This window comes from Quercus robur, chromosome 5 (genome assembly GCF_932294415.1).
Source record: "Quercus robur chromosome 5, dhQueRobu3.1, whole genome shotgun sequence".
NCBI lineage: Eukaryota > Viridiplantae > Streptophyta > Magnoliopsida > Fagales > Fagaceae > Quercus > Quercus robur.
In genome coordinates, this window is record NC_065538.1 from 21,230,861 (window position 1) to 21,237,740 (window position 6,880).

At 31.1% G+C, this 6,880-nt stretch overlaps 1 non-coding gene across 1 annotated transcript; it reads right to left on the reverse strand.

Moving 5' to 3' along the window:
* Nucleotides 1-5,764: 5,764 nt before the first annotated feature.
* Nucleotides 5,765-5,870, reverse strand: LOC126732009 (small nucleolar RNA R71). The gene has a single exon (XR_007659201.1). It is a non-coding gene; the product is annotated as a small nucleolar RNA R71 (small nucleolar RNA).
* Between the last annotated feature and the right edge of the window lie 1,010 nt (nt 5,871-6,880).

Consider the following 6,880-nt stretch of genomic DNA (forward strand, 5'->3'; position numbering starts at 1 on the left):
CCTACGGCTTTTTGTTTTTTCCATTTTGAATGACATAATAAGCACAACAAGGCAATAATAATTCCCCCAACTGTCACGATGAGCCATATCCACCACCTATTTGCCGACCTTTTTTTGAATTGTCTGCATCTGGACAACCAAAATTATAATGTTCTACTAGCAATAGCATTTTCTTATCATTTACTATGCTCTAAGATGCTAGGACTACTTGGCCTTTAGAAAACAAAATGATAAGATTGACATATAGGGGCTTCAAATCTTTTAAGATTCTTCTCTTTGTTTATATATATATATATATATATATATATATATATTTTAAGTAAGGACTCTTTACCCATAATTTTAAACAACACGTAACTTTTTTTTTTTTTTTTGAGAAACAAACAACACGTAACTTTAATAATTGAAACTCTTATTTAGATACTTTGTAGGTGGGTGATTCAAGATTAAAAGGAACTACAACAAGGATATTTAGTAAGCCAGAGCGAGTGTAACTTTAGGACCAATCGGTGAAATTAACAAAGTATCAGAAGCCATTTAATTATTGTTTGATCTCATAATATTGTGTCATATAAATTTTTGAGATCTTATAATTTTACACATTACTATTGTAAGGCTATTCTATACATAAACTATTTAATGGAATTGTGGCATATCATAATTCTTTAAATGATTGAAAATACAATTTAATAAATAAAAAATAAAAAATATCTTATGATAAAATATATAATCATAAGATAAATGTCTAATGCTAATATTTTAAATAAAAAAATTAGTATGATATTAAATTAGAAATAGGAGAAGGGGGATAGGATTTGGCAAGAATGGTTACCTAAAATTACGCTTTTAACTATACTGATGGGCGGCTTGCTCTTCAGTGGGACGAGCAGGGGCGGCTTGATGCATTTGGGGGCCTAAAGCGGAAATTGATCATCTTATTTAGATGCAAAATTACTACTAATTAACATGAACTACATAGAAATTTTTTTTTTTTTTTGAATTTTTAAGACAAAAAAAAATTTGACAAAATTTTTCATACTTGTTGATGTGGTAGATTGATAGTGGTAAGTAAAACAGTGGTGTTAGTGGTAGATTTAGATGAAAACTAGTAAAAGTTTGCTAATTAAACTCTTATTATTATTCTTTTTTTTTTTAGAAGTGCAACATTCACAATATTTTTTACAACAAATCCTAGATTTTAAACTGCTTTTTGTTTTTTATTTGAAAATATCACTATAATTATTTTTTTGCCATCAACAATAAGCTGTAATAACTTGCTACTTAGCATTAGTTGTAAAAGTGTTGTGAAAAATATTGTGGACGACGTTGCATTTTTCTCTATTTTTTTATTTGTTTTTCATCTAATAAAAAAAATTATTTTATTTATTGATTATAAATAATCCTTTTGGTTAAAATTTAGGGGCCTTTTTTTTACTTGGGGCCTTAGGCGGTTGCATTTTTTGCTCCACCATAGAGCCGGCCCTGGGGACGAGAAGGGGTGTGAATGGATATGTTCTGCTAATTAATTAAATACTACTATTAATTAATAACGGTAGTATTAATAAGTCAATAATGATAGTATTTAATTAATTAGGTGAACACGTAACATGTTTTTAAGTGGAGTAGGAAAAGTGGGACAAAAGATTTAAATACTACTATTATTAATTAATAACGGTAGTATTAATAAGTCAATAATTATAGTATTTAATTAATTAGATGAACACGTGGCATGTTTTTATTAATGGATAATAAAGTGGAGAGGGAAAGAAGTGCACAGTAAACTATTCCAAGAGACCAGTAGGCTGCGACTGCCAAGTTAGACTTTTGGGTCTTAACCTAATTAACAATTTTTTTTATTGCGGGAGGCTATCAGGCTGCAGCTCATAACTTAGACTTTTGGGTCTTAACGTAGCGTAGTTTTAGGGCACAAATCATTTCACAATTTTGACATAAAAATTCTGAGTGGTCGCTCATAACTTAGACTTTTAGTAATAATTTGTGGTACTATTTTCTTTTCTCCTTAATTTTAATCTTGAGTTGTCCTTGTCTCTAATTTTTAAGTTTTGTTAGTTTAATAATGAATTAAATTAATTTTTTGAAAAATATTAAATAAAGTGGGATTAAAGAAAATCATAATAAAGTATTAGATTTGGTTATTGATAATAATAAAAATAAAATTTGGGATTTCTTGTATATAAACAAATATGTCATGAAGCTTCCAAGAAGCACCACTCCCAAGTCCTACTACCTACCAACGTGATAGCACATTGCAACGTTTTTTACTTTTATATTTCCAAGAGTCTCATAGTTATCTCACTTAATCAATTTCTAAACTTTCAAGTTTTGAAGAACTAAGAAAGAAAGCTTCTGCGTCCACACGTTATCGCACATTCCAAGTCCGTTTAGCATCGGTTTTAACTTTTATTTTTTATGTATATCTTTTTAAAACTTAGGGCTCATTTGGTACGTGTATTTAAATAACAGATTTCAGTTTTTTTGAAATACGTGTAGGTGGAAAAGTATGTGGAAATACGAGTAATATTGTTTAAAAACTGAAAACATATGTTTGAACTCGCATACCAAACGGGGCCTTAATGATTTTTTCATTTTTTTCAATTTTTCTAGGGTACAAGTATATTTAAGCACACTTTCAGCGAAAAGTTAGATAAGTTTTTACCTAATAATAGCTTAAAAGTACATTATTGTCTTAATTTTGGTAGACATTATCACATCTATTTTATATTTATTCCCACACCTGAGAGTTTGCAAGTTTTCTATAAAATATACTCATTATGTGTATTTTTCTCTCCTAGTAGATCTAAACTAATGAGCTAAGCATGTGAACATCAAGCCAAGAGAATTCAAGGGTGAAAATCAATTGAGAAGTGGCTTTTGAAGAATTCAGTGAGTCAAAGATCTATGGAAACATAAAAAGAAAGAAAAATTCATTTGAGCCAAAGATGGAAAAAGATCCTGGCATGGAAATATTCTAATAAGTGTTGGTATTTTGGCCATATCATTTTACTCCAATATCAAATTGACTTGGTTTTTGTGGCAACAGAAAGAGAACTGGAAGATCTAAAACTTTGTAGTTTACCAAAACTTCAGATTCTGCAGTATTAAAGGCCAAAACCAACCCAAAAGTTAACCCACTATTGAAAAATGGGGATTAACATTTTATTTTTTCCTTTTTGGGAAGCATGTGTTTTAGGGTTTTGAATGTTATAAATATTAAAGGAATAAAGGGCAGCCACGTTTTTTGGCTGGTGGGAAACCTTATTTTTCATCAATTTTTAAGAGTTTTATTTTCTATGAAGCTTAAGAACCTAAGCTAGGGTTAGGGGTGAATCCCCATTGTTATAAGTTGTCCACTATTCAATCCAAGCAGTTCTATTTTTGTAATTGTTTTATTAGATTGATATTTGATTTCTAAATCTTTCATAAGTCTATTCTTGAATCTTCTTATTATTAGAATAGGGCCTTATAATCTTTGATAATAACTTAATTTTGCATATTTATATCATTATTAGAAAGAATTATCATACTTATTTTGAGTTAATTCATGCATTTTATCTTTGGTTTTGGAATAATGCTGAATAATCAATTTTGTGTTTAATTGAATTTTAATGTGTGAATTTGTCTTTTGTAGGAGAATGAAATTAAATGAGCGGATTTGTGCAAAGAATAAGACTAATGGACTTTACTTTTACAAGGGCCATAATGAAGTCAAAGTAGGCCAACCCAATGAAATTTGAGTCCAATTGGAGCAAGAATCAAAGGAAATTTGCACCAAATCCAAGTCCCCAAATCGGATTAGTATTCCAACCTGCACACCAATTAGTATTTTGGGCATAACTTTTGGCTTAAATGTCAAATCGAGATGATTCAACTTGGGCTGGAAAGTTAACTTAAAGGGTTACATCTTTGTAGTTTACCAAAAGTCTGAATTTTGAAGTTAAATTGTCCAAAACGTCAATTAAGTGAAGCCTAAAAACCTGGGATTTCTCCAAACGAAAATTCAACTTGTAATAGGATTTTTGAACTTATTTAAAGGCTCTTTAGGGCAAAATTAAGAGGGGAGATATTGTACAACATAATTTAGGTTTTCTTAAAGTTTATTTACAGTTTTAGAGTTTTATTTGTGTTATGGGTTGCTAGAAGCCTTGGTAAGGCAAGGGGTGAAACCCTACTGTTTATTGGTATGTTCTTAACAATTATTTTATGGTTTTAATGCTTATGTTATTGTTTTTTATTTTTATTTTTTGATTGATTTACTTATCCAGAAATGTTTTTAGTTCTGTATAATTCTTTGATTTATCATAGACTCCAAGCACATTAAATGCTTAGTATTCCCTACGAACTAATTCACTAATTTTGTTTTGGCTAAAATCAATTAATTTTATAAAACTACCTTAGACAATTAATTCTTGAGTTCTTATTGTTAAATCATCCGACTAAGATCATCCTTTGTATGAATTTTACTTGAGTTATAAAATAAATATTGTTAAGACTACCAATAGATGTGTTGTTTGTGGATCCCTAAACATTAGCACCTTAATATATTGTTATTTTCTCTCAATTTAACTTACCTTTACTAAACCATCAAAAATCTCTTCAATTAAACTTTATTATTTTAGTTTTATTCTCTTGTAGTTTGCTAATCAATTCCCTTTTCCCTATGGATTTGACCTCGAACTTACCGAGTTATTATTTCGTGACAATCCTGCACCTGGAAGCATTATTTAAGCCACAACAATCTCTATAGTAAAACGTGGTAATCTTATTAGATATTACTTTTGCCATAGTATTGTCTCTAGTGTATGTGATGTTCTTGAGTTTTTCTAGCAAAATTATTATTTTATAGACTAAATTGTTGGAACAATTTATGAATATAATCAACCAAAGAGAGTTCTATTAATAAAGCTTATTTCTAAATCTTCCAATTGGATAATTTATGTGTTTACTTACCCAATTGTGTACTAAATTGGATTGGTAGTGAATGCTTAACAATATTGGTGGACAAACCCTAACACCCTAGTGATTTTAATTACTGAATTTACCAAACTTTATTTTTCCTAAGTTTCAATCATATTTTTCTACATATTTTTGGTTCTTTTGATGTGTTCTTGTTTTCCTTTTCTAGGTGGAATGACAACCTTAGCTACATTACAATTTCCATTACAAAATTAGACGACATCAATTTTTGGCGCCATTGTCGGGGAAAAGGTGCAAAGCAAGGAGCACAAGAGGAATAGGATGGCTGGTGTTGAGTTCTTCAAACCCGGTAAACTTGTTCCTTTCTTTTTAATTTTGTGATATGCAAAATAGATATAGGGACGAATACGGTAGATTTGCAAAGAGACCCGATACGGATTTCGAAGCTCCCTTTGTAAATTTATTTGATTCATCTAGTTCATCAAATTCTTTGAATACAATTCACACACATCTAACACCATGAATGAAGATGAGTTGCCCATTAAATCTTTAAACCAGGAATGATTCTACTTCTCCCCACCTTTCATGGTATGGAGAATGAGATCCCTTATGTGCACATTAGAGAATTTGAAGAGGTGGTGGCTACCTTCCATAATCAAGTAGGAGCAATAGATACAATTAGACCGAAATTCTTTCCTTTTTCCTTGAAAGAGAGAGCAAAACGTTGATTGTATTGATTGAGACCTAGGTTGATTGTGACATGGGTTGAAATGACACATGAATTTTTCAAGAAATATTTTCCTAAACATTAAAAAAAAAAAAAAAAAATGCTCTCAAAAGACAAATTTCGACCTTTCACAAAAAGAAAGTGAGACTTTGTACCAAGCTTTGGAAAGATTTAAAGACCTTTTGAATTTATGTCATCACCATGGTTATAAGAGTTGGTGCATTGTGAGCTATTTTTATGAGGGACTTACCAATAAAGAGCACCAATTTGTTGAAATGATGTGTAACGGGGAATTTTTGCAAAAAGACCTTGATGAGGCCATAGAGTATTTAAATGACCTAGCAGAAAAAGCCCACACTTGGACTGGACCCAATAGTGTCGAGAGAACCAATCGGTCTAGACCCAATGCCTCCACTCCTTCCAGTGGAGGAATTTACCAATTGAAAGAAGAAGATAGTTTCAAAGCCCAAATTGTTCATTTGATAAGAGAGATAGATGCTTTAAAATTGAAAGGGGTTGTTGGCAACAGACAAGTTTATCAAAGTGAGATTCATGAAGAGTAAAAAATTTGCCATGACATTGGGCATCCTACCAAGGATTGCCCAATCTTGCCTAGTATGGTAGGAATGTATGAAGAACATTGTGGGACCATTAGTAATTATAATAGGCCTTATTCACCCTACCCTAAGACTTATAATCCAACTTGGCAGAATCATCCTAACTTTAGTTGGAAAAATGAGACTCACTCTTCAACACAATCACAAATGCCACAAAGGAATTTTTCCCAATCACTTCCTACACCACATGCATCACATTCACATCCATCTAATTCACTTGAGAATACCATTCATGCATTCATAGAGGCTCAAAGTAAGATAATTAAATCAAAAGCATGATACATTACTCACCCAACATGCTGAAGATAATAGGGAGATAAAGAGTCATATTTCTAAGTTGACTAGTTCTCTAACTATAAATGAGAAAGGGAAATTTCCATCCCAACCTCAAAATCCTCAAGGTCAACATATGGCTCAATATTCTGAAAAGAATAATTCACATCTTGAGCAAGCCAATGCTATTACTACTCGAAGTGGAAAAAATGTAGATATTCCAATGGTGACTCAGGAGCCTAAGGAAGAAGACACGGGTAGTAATGATATTGACTTGCCCAATGCTAATGAAATTGTTAAGAGACCAGTTGCTATACCATTTCCTCAA